Source organism: Polyodon spathula, chromosome 7, assembly GCF_017654505.1.
Source record: "Polyodon spathula isolate WHYD16114869_AA chromosome 7, ASM1765450v1, whole genome shotgun sequence".
Lineage (NCBI taxonomy): Eukaryota > Metazoa > Chordata > Actinopteri > Acipenseriformes > Polyodontidae > Polyodon > Polyodon spathula.
In genome coordinates, this window is record NC_054540.1 from 49,098,061 (window position 1) to 49,118,799 (window position 20,739).

At 35.7% G+C, this 20,739-nt stretch overlaps 1 protein-coding gene across 2 annotated transcripts in view; it reads right to left on the minus strand.

Annotated features, from left to right (window-relative positions):
• Window positions 1–11,478, minus strand: part of LOC121318706 (protocadherin-11 X-linked-like) — a 315,082-nt gene extending 303,604 nt beyond the window's left edge. For both annotated transcript variants that reach the window (XM_041255664.1, XM_041255665.1), the window contains exon 1: window positions 10,844–11,478. The gene's annotated coding sequence lies outside the window, so the exon portion shown is untranslated. The remainder of the gene's footprint in view (window positions 1–10,843) is intronic.
• Window positions 11,479–20,739: the final 9,261 nt, after the last annotated feature.

The window sequence follows — 20,739 nt, forward strand, 5'->3', positions numbered from 1 at the left end:
CTTATCTTGATTTCTGCTGTCACCTTGTCTTTGTTTGACACTAACAGAAAAAGGAATTCAACTGGTTAGATTAGTACTTTAATAATAATAATAATAATAATAATAATAATAATAATAATAATAATAATAATAATAATAATAATCTTTACTTTATGTAGCACATCTCAAAGCATTTTACAATATAAAACTCAACAACACACTCATACATTATCATAGCAGACTGCATATTAAAAACACAGCATACGTACAAGTTCAACAAATGCATAATTAAGAAAGCTGGAATGTCAATTTAAAAACTGCTAACTGAAACAGTTTAATGTTCAGTCGAGCAATGTTGAATTTAAAAATAAAAAAAAAAAGAAAAGAAAGAAATGAAACTAAATACATCGACAAATTTAATAACTCCCCTTCATAGTCACAGAGGGAGCTGGAGATGTACAACTTGAATACCTTTTTTCTAACTTGCTTGATGGAGCTTTGCATGAGGCCTTTACAATCCTGTGCACGTTGTTTACTGTTAACGTCGGAAGGTCTTGAAGACATCTCGCATAAAAGGTCCATTCTAATATTTGATGATAAGTTTTAACTTGCTGGCAAAAATAAAAGATCGAAAGATTGAGCGGTACCAGCAGCAAAAACAACACGTAATTTGCACTCACCGGAAGATGCTTTACCAGTATAGCTAAATGCAAAAGTATGACGTGCAAGTAGCCTATAAAATGCCTTATGTTACTGGTTTATCCCCATGATATATAAGCATGGGAAAAAGAAAATGGGCACTTAGTGCTATTGTGCTTGTAGGGTCTAATGAGTTCATTCATGAATTTCGAGAATTCCACGGTTGTCAATCATTTTGTCTTTCACCATGATGTTTATGATTTAGAAAAAAAAGCTTGGTTGCAATGTCAGAACGCTGGCTTTTTGTGAATAACCTACCTTGAGCTAAATACAAATTAAGATGCACAATCTACAAATAGCAGTAGAAAATGGAATTTTAGTTTAATGCATAACATTTAATGGTAAGCAGCACACGGTCCATTTTTAATAAAGAGCTTGTGGGTACAATCCCCATCTGGAGTCAACCTGGCACAATTCTTAATCATTGGTATAGGATTCCAAATAGCTGCAGGGCAATGAGTTATCCAGTAGATGCCAAGTCTCTTCCACCAGTAATACTGGCCATTATAAAGATGCCAAGTATCCTGTTATACCATTTAAAATAAAAATAAAAAATGTACAGGAACATGAGGTGCCCTGCAGTTCTGAAAAAAATGTAAATCTTAAACAGTACAGTCGTACACTGTCTCAGACAAACGTGGAAAAACCCTCAAGTGGCAATCAGTCATTTTTGGAATAATCGGCACAGTTACGTTTTTAGTTACTGAGCTCTGAAATGTGGTAGATATGCCACATGATGTACTCCACAACTATCACTGTGCCACAAGTCCATCGCTAATGTATAATAACAAATGATGGAAAACATCACCGGGCTGCAGTGGAAGTTGTGACGATGGGCAGCAAATCATGATGCAACTACCTGTCAGCTCTGTGACTAATGCTGTCAAGCCACCAAATGACTATTTAATGGTATGGCATTCTTTCTTGGAACAATCTCACTTATATAGCACTTTCCCTGAAGCAAAATATCACAAAGTAGCACTTTACAGAGCAATTACTTTTTGGGAGAAGGTAATTTTCCCTCAGCAACACTTCATAAACACAGTACAGGATAAGTGCAATTGTTGTTGGTTGAATGGTGCAAGATTCAGCTATGTAACAGTTGGAGAGACGCAAAAACAAGTTTCAGAAGTGAAAAACAGTATTCTAGACAAGGACCTTCCACTGCACCACCCTAGATTATTTAAAGTAACGCATGAGCTGTTTAATAGGATAAAACAACCTTACTGGAATGCAAACGGAACCATTTGGGCTTCTTCTGAGAATGGAGAGACAGGAAAAATGATATGATTAAATCAGGGAGGATGTACTATTAAATACATTCAATACTAAGGCCATCAGTTATAGGCAAGCCTGTAGGTACTTTGCACCCTTGAAGCATTCACAGCAAATGGCTTTGAATTCTAAAAGGTACAATGTGAAAGAACCTTAACTTTTTATTGATCTCATTATTTTATTTTTTTTTTGCACAAATGCTCCTTTTTCTTTTTTTTTTTTTAATCCACAAAAAAGCTACAAAAAGAAAGAACAATAACATTTTGCTTTACATGACAAGTACAACACAGCTATGTTAATTTTGCTGGCATTAATTACAGCTGTTTTACATTTGATATAGGGACTGTTGCTGCAAGTGTGACATTTAACATTGCAATAACAGGTAACAACTTATTAGCAGAAAACAGGGAAACGAATTAAAACCCTACTTTAATCAAGACCGGAACTGTACATAGCCTCCTGCACACACTCACTGTTGAAAGCTACTCTGTTCAGCATCTGAACTGAAGCATAGAGGAAGCGCAGGTTGCCAGCTACAATGGAAATTTATTTACTTATCTATTCCCATCACATGCCGTTGGCCGGCATGTGGTCTGCATTTTGCTTTATTGCTCGTTGAGTTTCAATGGCCAAGTGCTGTCTACAGCAGGTTCAGTAGAAGTACAGCCCCTGTGGCAGTTCTATTTTAGCCTAGATTACATACCTTTTAACACAAGTGGCTAGTCACCTTTTAAGCGATGCAAACCACAGCACACTGCTGGTCCCAGGGCCCTCAAATCTATACAAAATAATGCAAAGGCACTTCAAGGGTGGAAAAAATTTCACAGGTATTACTAAGAGCTTTTTTATACAACTTCTACCCAACACTTACATACTGTAGTATACAGCATACTGTTTGGGCCTTGTCCTCTGTTTATGGTAGAAACTTTTCCAACCTATACTTTCAAACCAGAGTAAAAGGGTGATTAACTGCGTACTGGTGACCATCTATGCAGAGCTACTAAAGGCTTTTGATGACATCTTAGCTGTTTACATTCCTGTTATGCTTTAGGCTATTTTCAGCCACAGAGCAATAACTTAATCCACCATGCATAAAAACTGCTCATTCACAGAAGCTGGAGTCTGAGAGCCATGCAGCAGCACAGATCACTTTACATGACAATGTGATGGACAAAGCTGCCTGTCTATTATTAAACATGTGCTGCAGAAAATCACCTCTTCTCCTCAAACAGGCACTTTATGGGCACATGGCAGGTCATTACTACTATAGCTGCCCATCGAAATGGCGATGGCTGTCTCAAAAGATTGAAGTTAATGGTTTTAAAAGAGTGTCACTGTGATGGAGATGCATTCATGGCTAAACAAACCAGTCTGACTGGCACAGATCCTTCCGCAGTGACTACAGGGGTATGCAGACAAGTGTTATTTAACCCTAGCAGCATGACGTCTTTGTCTTTTCAGAGCATTATGACGGCTCCGGGCCCCATCCAGCCATCCAAGCCCCGTGCGCACCGTTTCTTGCCAGTCGGCCCTCTGCTGGGCTATTAACCCATATAATAATGCAGAAACAACCACTGCCAAATAAACTTCCACCTTAGTATGGGAGGCACTCAATAAGTGCAGTTGTTATTCTAGTTAACTTCAATTACTGTACATTGCAAATATATTCATCTTAAATTGCATTTAAAATACAATCATATAATTTATTATGCAGTTACTGTGCATTTAAATTGCAATCTGGTGAGCACTTAGGTAATGCTGCTTAATGCAGTTATTTAAATGCAAATCTAATGTTAAAAAAGTATAATTATTCCTCTAAACATATATTAATGAAATATACATGTACTGATCAACAGATCAACACTGCCACCATGGGCAGCCAGGATGGCACTGATTTAGCATGACAAGTCTACAAAGTTACTCTTATCAACTGAAACTGCTTGTGATTCCTTTAAGAAAGGAAAGTATATTCTTGCACATTGCTTTAGAGACTTATCCCCATAAAACATTTATAATATGTGATTTTTGGATACAGAAGCACCTGTCATACAAGTCAGAGCAGATGGCTTGCCCACTGTGACTAAAAGCCATTGCAACAGACAGATGAACCCATTAAAGACTTTGGGCCGGACCAAATCAAATAGCACTTAGCGAACGAGGACTCGAAAGAATTCACAATAATAAAACAAGAAAAATCCCAAGCAAAATCTCGCAGAACCAAAACAAGCCCTTTTCACCCTTCAAAAAGCAGCTACAGCTTGTTGACTACAAGTGGGTTGAGAAGTGGGATTGGTTTGCTATCACTTGACCAAATCTACTCAATTCCGGCTATAAATTACATTGCATGACTTTCGCAGAACTGGATTTTATAGACAACTTTGAACGTGTCAAAAGCTATCGCGTATAAAGCAAATAGTAAAAAAAAAACACTAAACATACTGATATTTGCAAAAAAAAAAAAAAAAAAAAAAAAACAGTACAAGATGCTCCACTGACCTCATATATCAGGGCTCTGGACAGCACCATGCCAGTCGGTTATGAGGATGCTGGCATTGCATGGTGCTGACACAAGCCAGGGAATTGTATGGATTTTTACAAAACCATGAAAACAATGTGGCACGCTTTCATAACAGTGACAGAACAATACAGCACAATGCTGCAGACGTTGTGGAAACAAGGTGTGTGTGTGTGTGTGTGTGTGTGTGTGTGTGTGTGTGTGTGTGTGTGTGTTTTCTTTGCTTGAACTTGCATCCGAAATGCATTATTATTATTATTATTATTATTATTATTATTATTATTATTATTATTATTATCATGATAAAGAGCGATCGGGGTTTGACTTGGTCCACCCTTTCTTTTCAAAGGATGTAATTCCATTATTAAAAGTATGTGCTGCACAGTTCATTTTTTCACTTTTTTTTTTTTTTTTTGGTCCAACTTTGAAAACTTGAAAATTACTGAATATCCATTGAAAACTAAAAAAAAAAAAAAAAAAAAAAAAAAAACATGTGATTTCCATTTCACAGTCTTAGATCACTGAAACAAAAAGACTACAAATAAATCACAGATCAGTGAAAGCTCCAAAGCTCAGACACCACGGCAACCCAAGTTAACAGTTAGAAATCAACCTTTTCTTTAACTGGCCTCAAAAATTTAAGAGGAGCAAAACAGAAATGATACCATGGTCTGTGGATTTTGGTACATTTGACCTCAGATAAGAAATATGTCAGGGGTTTCGATCACCAAAGTTATTTTTCACAAGCATTGAAAAATGTCATTCTGAGCTCCTTTAATGACAGGAACAGTACTTGGTAATTTTGGATACAGCGAGAACAAAGTCATGGTTAAACTGGGTTGTTGTTGTGCAAGCAGGACTCATGCACTTCTGCATTTCAGCAGGGCAAGCAAGGACTGAAAAAGATTCAAACTGCAATTCCAGAGCAGGGTAAACTAGAGAGACACAGAGAGACAACAGAGACAAGGCAATTAGCCAAGAGAGTGCATATAATGTAGCGTGGATGTCAGTTGCATGGGATTCATAGCAGGGGAATGTAAATATACCCCCGCGTCTAAGCACTTCAAGTGCATGCCGACTTTGAAGCAACAAGGGAGATCCTGGGCAGCCTGACAGAAAGGCCCACTAAAACTGATCCATTAATTCCTGTTTAGAATCTACCACCTTGAGATTTCCTTACTGATCCATCAGGAAGGACAGGAGGATGATTCTTCTTAAATCTGTGAAACTGACAACAGTCCATGGAGCCGTTGCCATGAACTTATCAGTGTGTTCCAAAGTGCTTTAATGTTAAATAAAGACTGTAAAGCAGTGTGTGCTGTTTTGGGATTTTTCCAAAAGGGTGAAAATATACTGGACTGGTGGCTTCAAATTCATTTGAATTATTGGTCCACGGGAAGAATTTATGCAGCCAGGAGAGGGGATAGAATAATGGTTGTTCTGTCACCATTGTCACCATCCCTAACAATATTGATATAGCTATATTTCATGTTATAAAGATTTAAGGGTGGTTTCACTTTAAAATGAAATTAATAAATACTGTTTATTGTCAGTGTTTTCTCCTCCTTTGGATTATTAATAATAACTATTGTTGGTGTATAAGCTTTTCTGGTAGGTTTGCAAATTAATTCATTTTTTTATAAATATATTTTTTATCAGCTTTGTCATAGTAGAGAAGGATTTTAAATGCATGTGTTTTCCTTCAGAGTGGAGAGAAACTGGTAACATTTTAGTACAAAAGGACCAATTTATGTTAATCAGTATTAATTAATAATATTATTAGTTATCGGCTGAAAGCAAAAGTGTTGTGCTGTGAATGGGGAATGACTGGAGGGTCAACCGTGGCTACATTTTAGCTCTTTAAAAGCCCAAACTGGTTTAACGGGAGAATGTGTAGCTTGATAAATTGACATAAGCATTGTGAGTCAATTCCCTTTGGGTATGTTACCAGCTTAGTTTTATTGATGCCTAACTGAAGATCGTGTGGATTGTTTCCACAACACAACATTAGCCCAAACTTGCACCTTTGTTGCCAAGCAATACGAAAGCCCCCCTCAGCAGTGGATATGAATTGATAAGTGTAGTACCGCCTCATTTCCTAGAGGGCAGGGCTGAGGTACACTGACCACACTTTGTGTAGAAGCTTACTTTAGCTACAAAGAAGGGTTTAATTTCCAGTGCCGTCACTGTACTGCAACAGCATTTACTAATAATAAATACAACAACTAACATGTACAGTATGATATTTACATAATATATTTGCTTAGATCACATCAAATGCAACTTAAGTGCCTCTCCATATCCAAAGCAAAACTGGGAGTTCGTTTTTTTCAAACACAAATACCATACTCAACAAATTAAAAATAATATATTATGTAAAGTAATGTTATATACATAGCTATGCAAAAGCTCAGTATCGGTTAAAACAGCTCAGTTATGGTTCTTAAATACAGCACATTCTATCAGGAAGACCATTCATTCCATACGATAAAGCCTGTGCCAAAGATAGAATGCTGATACAACCAAAGACGAAATGGCTGCCAAAGCACACCTTTGAAGACCACTCAATTCAGGTCTTCAGTGAGCACACATACCAGCAGTGAGGCGCAGCTAGAATAAAACATTGTTCAAGTAAATAAACTAAGATTTCTGATACAACATTATAAGACAAGAGTCACTGTGGAGGTTATCCCCCACACCACCACACACACCTTTTCTGACACCTAGCACTAGCCAGAATATTAGCTTTTCTTTGTTGAAAGCACAATCAATTGTTTGAAGGCTTTTCTGTTTTTCAATTGGTAACATTGTTTAAAAACAGTTGTCTTTTGAAGCTAAGCTACCCTGGGGCATCTCTGAAAAAAGAAGTGCTCTTCCCTCTATGGTCCAAATCTGTTATTCCATATGGCGCTGTTTCTATGGAGAAGTCACACACTGATTTCTCAATCTCACCTGCATAGCAGAACTCTGCCCTCTTCCGCCCCCGGCTCCTCCCCAACCCTCTATTCTCTTTAATAAAAATATTTTACACATTCAGAGAACAGGAATTATTGTGCCTCATAACTGTGCCGCCAGTTTTATATAACCTAGATTGATGTTGCATATACACTGTGTAAAAGACTTCTCGTTCATATCTTTGATCTCCATTCTGTGAGAGCTGTGATGTATGAAACCAATCCATGGAGACAGTGTTCCACTGAATTTAAATTATCCCTGCATCTATGGCAAGCTATACTATTGTGTGTGTGTGTGTATGTGTGTGTGTGTGTGTGTGTGTGTGTGTGTGTGTGTGTGTGTGTGTGTGTGTGTGTGTGTGTGTGTGCTTTACAAGGCAAGAGGAAAAAAAAAAACATTACAAAAACACAAGATATTTTATTTTCTAATTATCTTAGCCAGCTATAAGCCCTAAAGACTGATGAACGCCTCCTCCGATAAAACATTTAAATGGAAAACTCCATCTTCTTCAGAGCCTAAAGCCACTTGCTGAATTCTGTTTCAAAATAGGCAGTTCTTGAAAGGGAAGAGGTTTAACAGAAGTGCGCTTTCCCATTTATATAACCGTGAGGTGAATTTCAGTTCTTAGTTTTTTGTTTAGTTTTTGTAACCACAATTTAAGCCATTTTCATCAACCGTCACAAAACACCCCATACTAATACAGTCTTCCAAGCTTACTTGTTTGAGTATTCGGTATTGCTTCTTTTTTTTTTTTTTGGCATTGCTTTAATGCACAAAATTAAAGTACTCAAAATAACAGATGTACAAAACAGATATGACTGGTCATTAACAACTTTAGACAGCTCATTTTTGGTTTCAGGGGAGATTTGGTATGCATCTTTATAATTATCATCACCATTATCATTATCATTATGGCTGAAAATGATTGTTCTGTATAAAGAAAGAGGTGGTGAGGATCAAATGAATTGTGCATAAAAAAAAAAGATATACTGTGTATAAGAACACCCAAAATACACTACATCAAAAATAAACAAATGAAAAAATTATTGAAGAAGCTGTTCTTCGTGTATTCTGCATAAAAACGCACTTCTATTTAAGTACATGAAAGGATCAGCAGATAGCCCAATCACTATCTTTGAAACTGACTGCATTATTTAGCTTCTACAACACTACAGCTGATTGTTTTTTTTGTTTTTTTTTTAGTTGTTTTGTAAAGCTGCTATACTGTAGGCAGATATAGAAAATAAATAAATAAAACCTCACAATACGTGATGAGGGTAATCGTTACTGTCTTTACTTTTTTTTTTTTTCTTTCTTCAATTATGTTTAATTAGAAAATACTAAAATATTAAAGTATCCCCAGATAGACTAAATGGCTTCTCGTCAAAATAGATTGTTACTTAGTTTTGTATGTATTGTATTAATGAATAGCAGCCCCCAGTGTGAAAGTTAACACACATTAAAACTCGCACTGTCGCCCGTACCACAGAAACAGTTCTCAGGTTACATTAAAGAACAAATCTCACCTTTGCTGATCCTTCCACTGAAGTACAGTATTTCAAGTCACTCGTGTGGTCCAATTACATGAGCACACGCGATTGTGATGGGAATATATATGGTTTCTGGCAACAACCTTGTGTATTTGAAAGCAAAATGCAACACCAGAAACCACTGGGCTTCCAGGTGCTCACTTTTTTCCACTGTAATGGAGGAGCCTGTATTGGGATTTAGACGGGACCAATGACAGGCAGCCGACCCCTCTTTTCAGTTATACAATTGCACACTTTAAGCCGTTTTATTCAATATGTTAGTTCCATCTCAATTAAATATTCCCAATATTTTAACTTTACAGAAATACAGTCTTTTCAACTTTTAAAAGTTATTAACAAATAATATATTTTGAATGCTTAAATCTGAGAGGTCTAGTTCTACTAATTGCATTATTTCAAATAGATTTGTATTAAGCAGTTCGTGAAGATGTATCTCCGAATACGATCAGACGTTTTGCATGTGCGTCTGCCGTCTCTCCATGATTGATCATGGGTTTACAAAAAGACATTGGTGATAAATACGGCAATAAATTCAGATGTCAAACGTAAACAATTCTAATAATCAATTGTAAATCATAAAGTATATACATATTATAATTGTTTAAAACATATTCCATATGATCTGTAAAAACACTTGGTTTAGATCACGTTTTCCCTAACCCGTATTCCCAACATTTGGGCGAGTCATTACCTTTTTTTTTTTTTTTTTTTTTTTTTTTAATGATTCGTAGCTCAAGTGATTCACAGAGCTGGTGTTCTATGTGTACACCATTAATTAGCCCGCGTTTTGAAAGGATTTTAGACTGCGTTCGCTTTATTTGCTTTTAACCCAACAAGTGTGCGTTTTTTTTTTGTTTTTTTTTGGTTTGTTTTTTAACATTTCAAGGAAGTCGATACACAGTCCTTCTGTATAACGCTGCAGATGCGCCTTGCCCGTGCATTGCTTTAGGATGAGGCTTAAAAAAAAAAAAAGGCAATTCTCAGTGCAGGCTTTCTTTCAAAAGAGAACTGACAGACACATTATAGGCTTTTGTACCAACAGTCTTTTTTCAGAAACCAACTCCAAAGCGCTGTTACGGTACATAATGTTAATTTACTCAGTAGTCGTAGTATCATTTTATAGAAAACGTTCAAAATTTGTGCTGAACTATACATTTTTACAATCTATCTTTTTAGAGCTTAACTGTACATACAACAGCGCCTTTGTTGACGTTCCTGCACCGTGTGCACATGAAGCCCCGGCTTTTTCAGCTGGTGGCTGCCTGCACTAGCGTTAGTACTCTCACGAGGCAAGCACCAGCAGCCTATAGTACTAACTTGTCACTTGGATTTTTTTCTCAGTATTTGGCAGTTAAGAATAATGCAATATGGATCAACTCCATAACATAAAAAGCATTAAGGCACAGCTAGGACTTCGTGTTATGAACGTACCGAACAAGCATACATGGTTTTTCTTCTAATATTACTTACATTTTGTTCATCAACGACATAAAAATGGCAAATAGCATCTAAAACTAATTTTGGGAGAAAAAATATACTGCTAATGACCAAAAGTTTTGCATCGCTGAAACCTGCTAAATAATGTTACGTTAACATTTTGAATACCTCTTTGTAGTTTTTTTTTTATACTGACAATCATTTATATATATATATATATATATATATATATATATATATATATATATATATATATATATATATATATATTCATTGTATATATAAAACTGCTCTGTATAACTACATTTCAATAACCGTTACACGTATCAAGTTGTGTATATTGCTGTGTCTTAACACGTCTAATTGAATGAAATGAAATACAAACATAAAATAATGCTTATACTGTAAAATAATTAGCTGATATTTTTCTTACCTCGAATTCTGCTGGGCTAAATGTGCGAATTTATTTGCAATTCCCAACACTTAATGACATCAGTGCACTAAAGATGTTGTTCCATGCTAGACTGAAGTAGAATATTTATGGTGTTCCACTCTCAAGAAAAATAAAGAAAAACATACTCTGAAATCCAACTACTGACAACGATCCATTTGTTAAGAAGTCCAATGTTCAAATTGTGCTGAAGGAAATGCACGTTAAGAAACAGAATACAGTAATTCCTCTTAATTCTGTTAGCCCGTGCAAGCTGCAATGCAATTCCAAGTACAAAATGCCCAGTGTTCCAAGGCTGTATGAGTTAATATCGGAGCTTCAAGTGAGAATTTTCATTTTTAGTCCAACTTATTAAAAATATGTTCTTGTTGTCTTTTTTTGGTGTGCACAAAGTTTTCTTTATAACGTTAGCAGATACACAATTTAGATGCACGCCAGTAGTGCATTCAGTGATTAAACCTTATTATTAATATTTTCTTTTAATGTGCTGTTTTCTGCAGTGGGTATTTCAGCTCGGCTTTCTTTAACGAACACTAACAGTCCCGGTTAGAGCACAATGCTGCAGCATCACTCAGAAGTTGCTGAATGAAGTGTTACGAGCTTTCTCTGTGTGTAAAAGCTCAAGCCGTCTCAGTTGTGTTAGATCAACTCAGCCTATTAGTACTGCCTAGCAGTCCTCCGCTTGCTGACATCATCGAGGAAGGAGGGACCTAGGACCGAATACAATTTACAGTTTGTCCTTAAAGTCACACTGACTTGCCTGCAAGACGGCAGCGCAGTTTTCTGTGGAGCATGCAGTGAGTTGAGACTCCGTATACAGGCATCTTGATGCGCGTGTGAGTGAGAGGGGGCAGTGTTCGCTTTGCTAATAAATACTGTAGTTGTGAAAGAGGGCTAATTTCTATTGCGGTTTACAGATCAAATGCGGCTTTGAGGTAAATTAAGAAAACACGGTTTATTTGAATCAAGACCTGTATCAGATGTAATTATCTTGTCAGACATGTATTATATGGGTGCTCTTTTTTTTTTTTTTTTAATCTAGAACGGCACTGTTTTTTTTTTGATTGCTCTATTTGTCTTCCTGCTGTCGAACTAAAACCTCTATATTGTCAGCCTACATGTCTGTCCATATTCTTTAAAAATAGTTGAAATGGTAAATAGCTTTCAAAAGTCTAATAATAAAACAAAGTGGAATAATGTATACAACTAACTAATTAAAAAAAATAGATTTACTGGATATATAGCTGGTTAAGGCAGAAAGGATATGCATTTCTTTATGGGGTACTGTTTATTGTGTAGAAAATCATATTGCAATAAATCAACTGATGGTCATCCTGTTTCAAGATAATATAATGACGCCTTATGTGTAGATGTAATAAAGAATTGTTAGAAATACCAGCAATCACTGGTCACATTGTGGCATTAGGTGGTTGGTAGAATGTTATTTTAATTGATTGCAATGTTTAGTGTGAAAAACAAAACAGTTCCCTGTTGTACAGTATAAAGCAAGAACCGTGTTAATGTAGCTGCAGACCGACATGGAGGAGAGAGACTTTCTATGGTGCTATTTTGTATTGATGTTTGGAAGTTATGAAAAACATTAGACATACAAAATTGATTTAAACCATGGTAAGGGACAACAGAACTGTGCTGAAGCGTAATAAGCAAAGAACAATGATTTCTTTAAAACCTCTGTTACTTTATAAATTTGATTCAGGACTAGAAGTTCAACTAATATTCTAGAGGATAGTACAAGCATGATTCACAGTAGTGTATAAGATTTGGCACCCATTTTGTCACTTTAGTGCATGAAATATATAAACACATGCAATTTGTAAAACATACTTTTTGAAGTGGTCAAGAGTGTGGACAACGCGGTTTTTCTCAAGTAGGAGCAACTGAATGTAAACTAAATTTGTATATCCAAACTAGATAATAAGCTAAATACAATCTTTTAAAAATGCTGTATCAAAAGCTGTGTCTGGGTTTTATGTAAAGTTACCAAGTGTAATCAAGCTCTTCATCTCATTCTGCTATCCAGGCACAGTTTCCATCACAACAGTGTCACGGTTTTACATGTTATTATTTTTTATTTTTTTCCTTTACAGGCATTTGGTTAATAAGACTAAAACATTTGCATGTTGGATTATTGTGTATCTTTTATCGATGTGTCACTGAAGAGCCTCTTCAATGCATGTTATGGAAAAGCAAAACTGGAAGCCTGGAAGTCAACATAAAAAAAAATAAAAATAAAAATAAAAAACTCACAAAATGCCTTGAGAATAATTTAAGCAACTATTTTTTCTAAGAAACCACTTATACATTTTTGAAAAGGTTAGAGCATTTGATAATGGTGGTGGTTAGACTTAGGACGAGACTGTTCATTAAAAGCTGCCTCGTTAACTAAAGGCCTGATTGTTCCGGGAAACACCCCCCCCCCCCCCCCCCCCCATTCAGCATGAAACTTGTTTGGAAGTACAATACTAATAATCCCTCCATATTCAAACATGGCTGCGAAGCGCAGCACATCACAATGACATGCATGTCATAATGAAAATTATTTTACAGAAGCAAGCACTAAGGTATATTAGCCTTGTGGCAGAAGTAGTTTTATTATAGAGAGCCCTATCATGAGACCACAGTGAACTGTTATAAAGGCTGTTTCATATTCAGCAGAGCTGAGAAAATTTACAAAAGCTAACCTTCAGTAGCACAATTATAAAAACAGTGTGGAGTTGAGGTGGCTCGGGCAAGGGAAGTAAAAGAAAGCAGTACTTCTACACAGCATAATTAAAACTGTAGTGCCTCAATATCATTTTGAATAATAAAGTAATGTCCTGGGCGATTGTTTCCTGGATTTTTCCAAAGCTAGTTTATTCTTTTGTGTAGTGTACTTCATTAGAACCCAGACCTTGTTGGCTTTTCAGTTTGTTTATGTTCCCTGAAGGTAGTTTCATTTGCAAGAACACAAGCTTTGTGCATTAATACATTATACCCTGTGAATCTTAATTATTTCATTTTATTATCTCTTTTTCCCCATTATATGTGTCTCTAGCCATCATGCATTTTTGGACTGATGTTTTCTATTTGTTTACATTCATGCTTTGTTTCCCTGTGCTACAATCTTGCATATAACATCCATACCATCATTCTGCTCTAGGCAGTAACAGCAGAATACATGTTTAAGGTCTGTGTGGCAAGGAGGCTTCAATGAAGGGAGAACGGTTTTGTATTTACAGTTCAAACTTCCTGTGCAGAATGGAGAGAGTCAGGAAAGATCAGATACCTTTATGAAGTAGAGGGCACAGAAAGGAAAACGCAAGAAGTGGGAAAACAGACACCAATTAACAGTATTTTAGTACAAAATAAATGTAATTGTGCGGCTGTGCTTAAACAAGCATGGTCCTGCAATAGCGTCTAATAACATCTAATAAGATGTGACCTGCAAGGGAAGGAAACATAAACAAGAGAATTATAAGTTGCTTATTTAAATATGTAAAAAAGAAAAAAAAAAAAAAAAAAAAAAACCCTAAAACCTTATGGGGCACCACCTGCTGATATTAATGTGTTGCTTTATAATTATACTCCATTGTTTGCTTGAGTTTTGCATGTCTTTAAAATTCTGAAGTCAGGTTGTCAATGATTATCAATGATACCATTTAACAGCACATTATAATACAACACTTTACCAGCAGATCCAACCAGGGTTCATGGAACAGATATGCTATTAAATTTAGGATAATGACATGCAGCATGTTACTGATAGGAAATGCACATTTTACAAGTATGCATGTTGATGCCATACTTGAGGTGCTGTGAACAGCAGCCTGGGCATAACGTTCACCCTTTAAGGCTTATCAGCATGGCACAGCTGTGCGGTGGTCAGTGGAGAAGTTCCTGGGAATACAGTTTAAGCACGTCTTTTTCTGTTTCTGTTTTACAGGATTTACTGTTCTGTTTAAGGTGTGGGGCTGGACTCGCTAGAAGCTCTTTTCCATTTGAATGGTTTTTAGTTTGATTCTCTTTGTGAGCTGCAATCACTTGTCCAAATGAACATTTTCTGGGACAAGGTAGTATTTTATTGATTTAAAATAAAATTCATATAACTTACACTGCCTGTATTGCGAAGGAATTTGACCGTAGCTTTTCTTTTCAATTTGCAGATGTTTATTTTTTAGCACCAAAACATTTATAGTACTGTAATAGATTGTCTACACAATGTAACTGATCTTTCTAATTAGCTTGTCTTTCTAACAAGGGGGTTTGGGGTTTTGATACAAAAAGGAGAAAATGAGAGATTCAAGAAAATACTTTATTTGTCTTACACAATATTTGAATTGAAACTTTTTTTTTTTTTTAATTTGGAAATATAATGTCAGTTACATTGTAATTGGTTTATTAATTTAATTCTGTGTCATGGATCATTATAGTATTTCCTATATCCTAACAGCACAAGTCCTAGGACTGTAATTACCCCCTATTTACATAATACAGACTCTCTTTAGAGGTCTTCCTGTAAAGATAATATAGTTATTTGTTTCATATAATCATTCTGGCATCACTGTGTAACGCTTTTAATCTATTTGTTTCTTTTTTTCTATACTGTATGTCACATTTCTTAATTATAATGTGTCTCTGCTTGATGCATAAGCTTTTTCAACTATGTGAAACTTTTTCAAAGAAGGACTTAAAATACAGTACTTTCAAATTTTATAACATTGTAAGTTGCAGTAAAACTACATTTAAATGCAGATTTTGGCATTTAAGCATGCTGCAAGAATTTAAATTTGAAACAGACTATGGAGTGAACTTTAAAAAGTATTTTTTGTAAAGGTGAACCCATTTGTGTGTGTTTATCAAAGGACAATTAGAAGGAAATCACGTCACAATAACATTCGCTATGCCATTTATTTACTCTTTTTTTAACTATATATTATGTGACAAAGTTTAGAATACTGTATCAGAGTAGCCACTCTGAGCGGTGGATATCAGCTACCATACAGCACCCTATACAATATTCTTTACTGCTCTCTCTTTCTTTATGTACTGTAAATGGACTAGTAGCAGCTTAGCATCATATTTGCCCAGAAGACAAGAACATGGTCTCCTCAATATTCTCTGGCCAGTCTAGCCAGAGTTTAAACTGACCTTTGAAGATGGGTAAGACAGATGTATGTAAATAAATGCTTATTCATAATAAATTAGTAATACTTTTAGCGTTGGATATAACTTATTAGCCTACTTTACACATTTAGTTAATACATTAGTTCAAATGTAAACAATCATTAGTTACTGACTATCGTGATGTTGAAAGACACAAATGACTCTGTGCTAATTGCCTTTTGTAAATGTGTTTTGCCAGTATGGTACCCACATGATTAAATTAAAATCCAGCTTCTTCAGCCAGTCAAGTATATCCCTTAATGATCTTGTAACATAGACTGTCAATAATTAATATACTGCATGTTTTTATTAAAAGAGTGTCAATGGCTTGTCTTGCAAGAACAACCTAGTTTTTAAGCATAATGCACCTTTAATGAGCAGACTATCTACTTGTAAAATTGAGGACTCTAAGTCAGTTGATGAGTTTGCATTCCTCATTCATTAACTAACGTTTTGATCGTTGATGCTATTCATAAATTCACAATCAAGTTGTATGAATATAAGGTGTGGTGGTTAAAGTCGACTTCTTATTTCATACCAGCAATTGCCTTGATTTATAAAGCTGAATTTAATCATTTATAACTGCTAATGGAAATAATGTTGAATTTTCTGTGTTACAGAAACAGAAATATTAATGGCCATGCTTGTAATTCTAATCTATTCATCTACATTCCTATTTCAGTGTATGGTCACTACAATTAAGATGCAGAATATAAGCTTTCATTTTCTCCAAGACTGATACTTCATTACTCTTTATTGCATTTAATGCACACAGCTTTATATTTATGTTAGAAATAGTGATCAGCCAAACACACCACTGATGTTTAGGAAGCAAAGTCATAGCCAGGATTATGTGTATAATTTATTGACAAATACACTAATAATAATAATAATAATAATAATAATAATAATAATAATAATAATAATAATAATAATAATAATAAATACATGTAATTTCTTTTTTTTCATTATTAGTAAAATTGTTAAAACGTTAGATTTTATTTGTGTATCTAACATTTCCCCACGTGTAGCCTGACGTTTTGAGGTACAGAAAATATTACGAGGAGAAAACACAGTAAAACACATTTCTTTTTAAATTATATAAATTCGTACATCATCATCTTCTTCACAACAATACACATATAGCGTATCTTACAGATTTAACCTGCATCTGCAGTAAATGCTCTTAAGCACGTTAATCGATTTTCTTTTCTTTAAACAAGCAGCTATCATTCAATTACAGTATAAAGGAAAGCAACGCCGGTACCCGCATTATTTAATGTGTAGAATTCTATTGCAGACAGCAGGCAATAAACAATAGCCCCTAGGGCGAGTGTGCATCTTGATATTCCTCTGTACCGCTATGGGGCAGTCACAAGACACAAACATACAGCAGCTGGACAGCAGGGTGCGCGCCTTACTGATCTGCATTTACATTTATTGAGTTCAAATATCTGCAGTAAGCTGGTACTTAATTTTAAGAAGATGGTCTAAAGCAGTAACGCGGCTGCCTTTTTTTTTTTTTTTTTTTGTGGTGAGCAAACATTGTATCCTTAAAATGGCTGAAACCCAGGAGTATAACCACAGAGCTTTGCACATGGAGTTGTAAGGTCTTTTGTTGAGAGTAGGTTTTACCAGTTCTTTTTTGGGTTAAACCCAGTAACTTTGTTTTATCATTATTGGCTTTTAGAATTTTTACAAATAAGCTACTTAAGATGGCCAAAGTCTATAAAATTGTTCTGTTGTTACATCACACATATAGAAGGTCCTGAGAAAACCTTAACAATACCACTTTTGGCATCTTTATTTATTATTTATTATTATTATTATTATTATTATTATTATTATTATTATTATTATTATTATTATTGTTGTTGGTTGTTGTTGTTGTTGTTGTTGTTGTTGTTGTTGTTGTTGTTGTTGTTGTTAATAATAATAATAATAATAATAATAATAATAATAATAAATAATAATAATAATAATAATAATGAAAACGGCAAGCATAAATGGCATTCATTGTCAGACGCTACACACAGGGTGTTGATGCAAGGTTTAGTTTGCTTCACTATTTTAAAGCCTAATAATATATATATATATATATATATATATATATATATATATATATATATATATATATATATAGAGAGAGAGAGAGAGAGAGAGAGAGAGAGAGAGAGAGAGAAGAGAGAGAGAGAGAGAGAGAGAGAGAGAGAGAGAGAGAGAGAGTGGCAAACAATCCTAGCCAATAGTCACTTAAAAGTTAAGGAACTAATCATAGGGTTACATTTTAATGATGGCTTTTATTGCATCAGCTTATAAAGTGACAACAGTATACGTAACATAATAGCTAATAGTTTATTTTATAGTTTTTTGCAATAGTTTGACTGCTGTGATGGCCACATTCCCCTAATAAATGCACATCAGTAGTTGTTGTTGCAGGTAAAGTCACAGACCCTACCCCCGTTTATGCTATGTCTGTGTCTTTCATTACTTTCACAACCTTTATAGTTCCACACTGCTCTAAAATGTATATAAATTGTTTGGATTTATGGAATTTTCACACAGTAAATGGGAGGCTTTTCCCATGCTAATACTACAGTATGTATTTACAGTACCATTGTTAACTTTTTAAAATTGTAAAAATCCCCATGCTTCTACAAGAGTGTCAAGATGCTCCAATATCCACAAGTATAGGGGTGTTGCCATTATGCCATTAAACAGCCTATGCCTAGACATTTTGGACCATATTTGAACACCCATTTAAGCTGTGGTTGGAGGTTGGAGCACATTGTTAGCCAATGAGATGTCTAGCTCTATATAATTTATAACACTTTTCAGGGTTTTTACCAAGGTATACCACAGCAAATGTTTAAACAGGGAAACCAGAGGAAGCCCTGATTTGATGCGCTGACACTTTGTTTAAATGCTTTTGGAGGAATATGTGACTTCCTCATTGATTATTGCCTCAAATTCCTTTATGGAATTTGCTGAGGAAAACTGCAGCAAAGTCAGATGGCATAAAGAAGGATATCCATGACTGGAGAAGCATAAACGCGGGTACAATGTGCATGAGTGAGCTGGACACAATCTGTAATCGTAGTCGGGTTCCACTGCAAATACAAGATTAGCCTGCCCTCCTAGGGGTTGTTTTGTAAATCATCTTCCCTGTATCTTTTATGTCATCTCCCATGGCCTCAATCCCTGACAAAAAATGTAACAATACTTCTAAACAAATCCACTTTTACAACCAGGCCGTGACCTGCATTCTGCTGAAGCAGACCTTCCACACTTTTATTTCCACAGCATATTAGAACTTTTTATCTTAAACTTAATTAACTAATTTTGTATCTTAAAACTTTCATTCAATCACATTTTTTTTCTCCTTGACAGATCTTATTGCACCCTGAGACAGAAGAATGTACAGCATATTGTGACCTGTAATATTTATAATTAATTATAAAATTTATAATTTCAATTTGTTCTGGATTTTCATAAACAGCAGGGTAACCAACCAGCAAGTAACAAGAACTCCCTGTTGTCTGTGTTGCATGGATATTTTTATTGCAGACTTTTTTTAAAAAATTTTAATCACACATCACAGGTCATAAATCAATAAATTATTATTTTTATTTTTTTAATTTAGAATCGTCTTTTGTTTTTTTTTTTCCCCATTTTCTCCCCAATTTGAAATGCCCAATTTTAAGCCTGGCTCAGCACTGCCACCCCGCACTGACTCGGGAGAGATAAAGACGAGCACACACGTCCTCCGAAATGTGTGTCGTCAGCCGTCTGCTTCTTTTCACTCTATAGGCCTGCCATGCAGACACCTCAGAGCTACAGTGTCGGAGGACCACGCAGCTCTGGGCAGCTTACAGGCAGGCTTGTAGGCACCTGGCCAGTCTGCACGGGTCGCTGGTGCGCGGTGAGCTGAGGATACCCTGTCCGACCTAAGCCCTCCCCACCCAATTGTGTGCGCCACCCCCGGGAACTCCCGTCCACGGCTGGCAGTGCAATGGCCTGGACCCAAACTGGCAATCTCCAGGCTATAGGGCACATCCTGCACTCCACGCGAAGTGCCTTTATTTGAGGGCCCCCAGAATACACTTCTTAACTTATCTGGAGCTTTCGTCAGAGAAAAAAAAAAGTCTTTTAAGGATCACAGTGTAACCAGCTCCCGTTCCCTCCTGCAATAATGCTGGTTTAATATTAATATGCCATGCATTTCAATCAGAGCACTTCTGGAATGTGTGAAGGAGTTAGGTACTGATATCATGTAATGTATCATTTGAACTGGAACCTCCTTTGACCTGTACGGTCAAGGAAAGAACAAGGAAACACTTTTGCAGTTGAGTGTAACTCCTCAGCTAACCATCTATCTTGCTCCCAAGCCAGCCTGCAATCTTCCCGGTTCATGATGGACCCTGGGTAGATTGAATTACTTATTTTTTTATTTTATAGAAAAGTATGGGTGACAATGTTCCTCCACAGTTTAGGCTTATTTTCACTGTACTTCAATTAAAAATCAGACCAGCAAGGGTTTTTTGGGGCAATTCATCAAATTCATTAAAAGGACAGGCAGTATACATTTGCATTCAATAACACTGTTTCGTAGTTTTAAATTTAACAAGGATGCTTAGAGTATATTCTCATGAGACCACATATGATACCCTAAAAGAACACACTGCTTGTATTTTAGGAAAGGTTTATTAACTGCC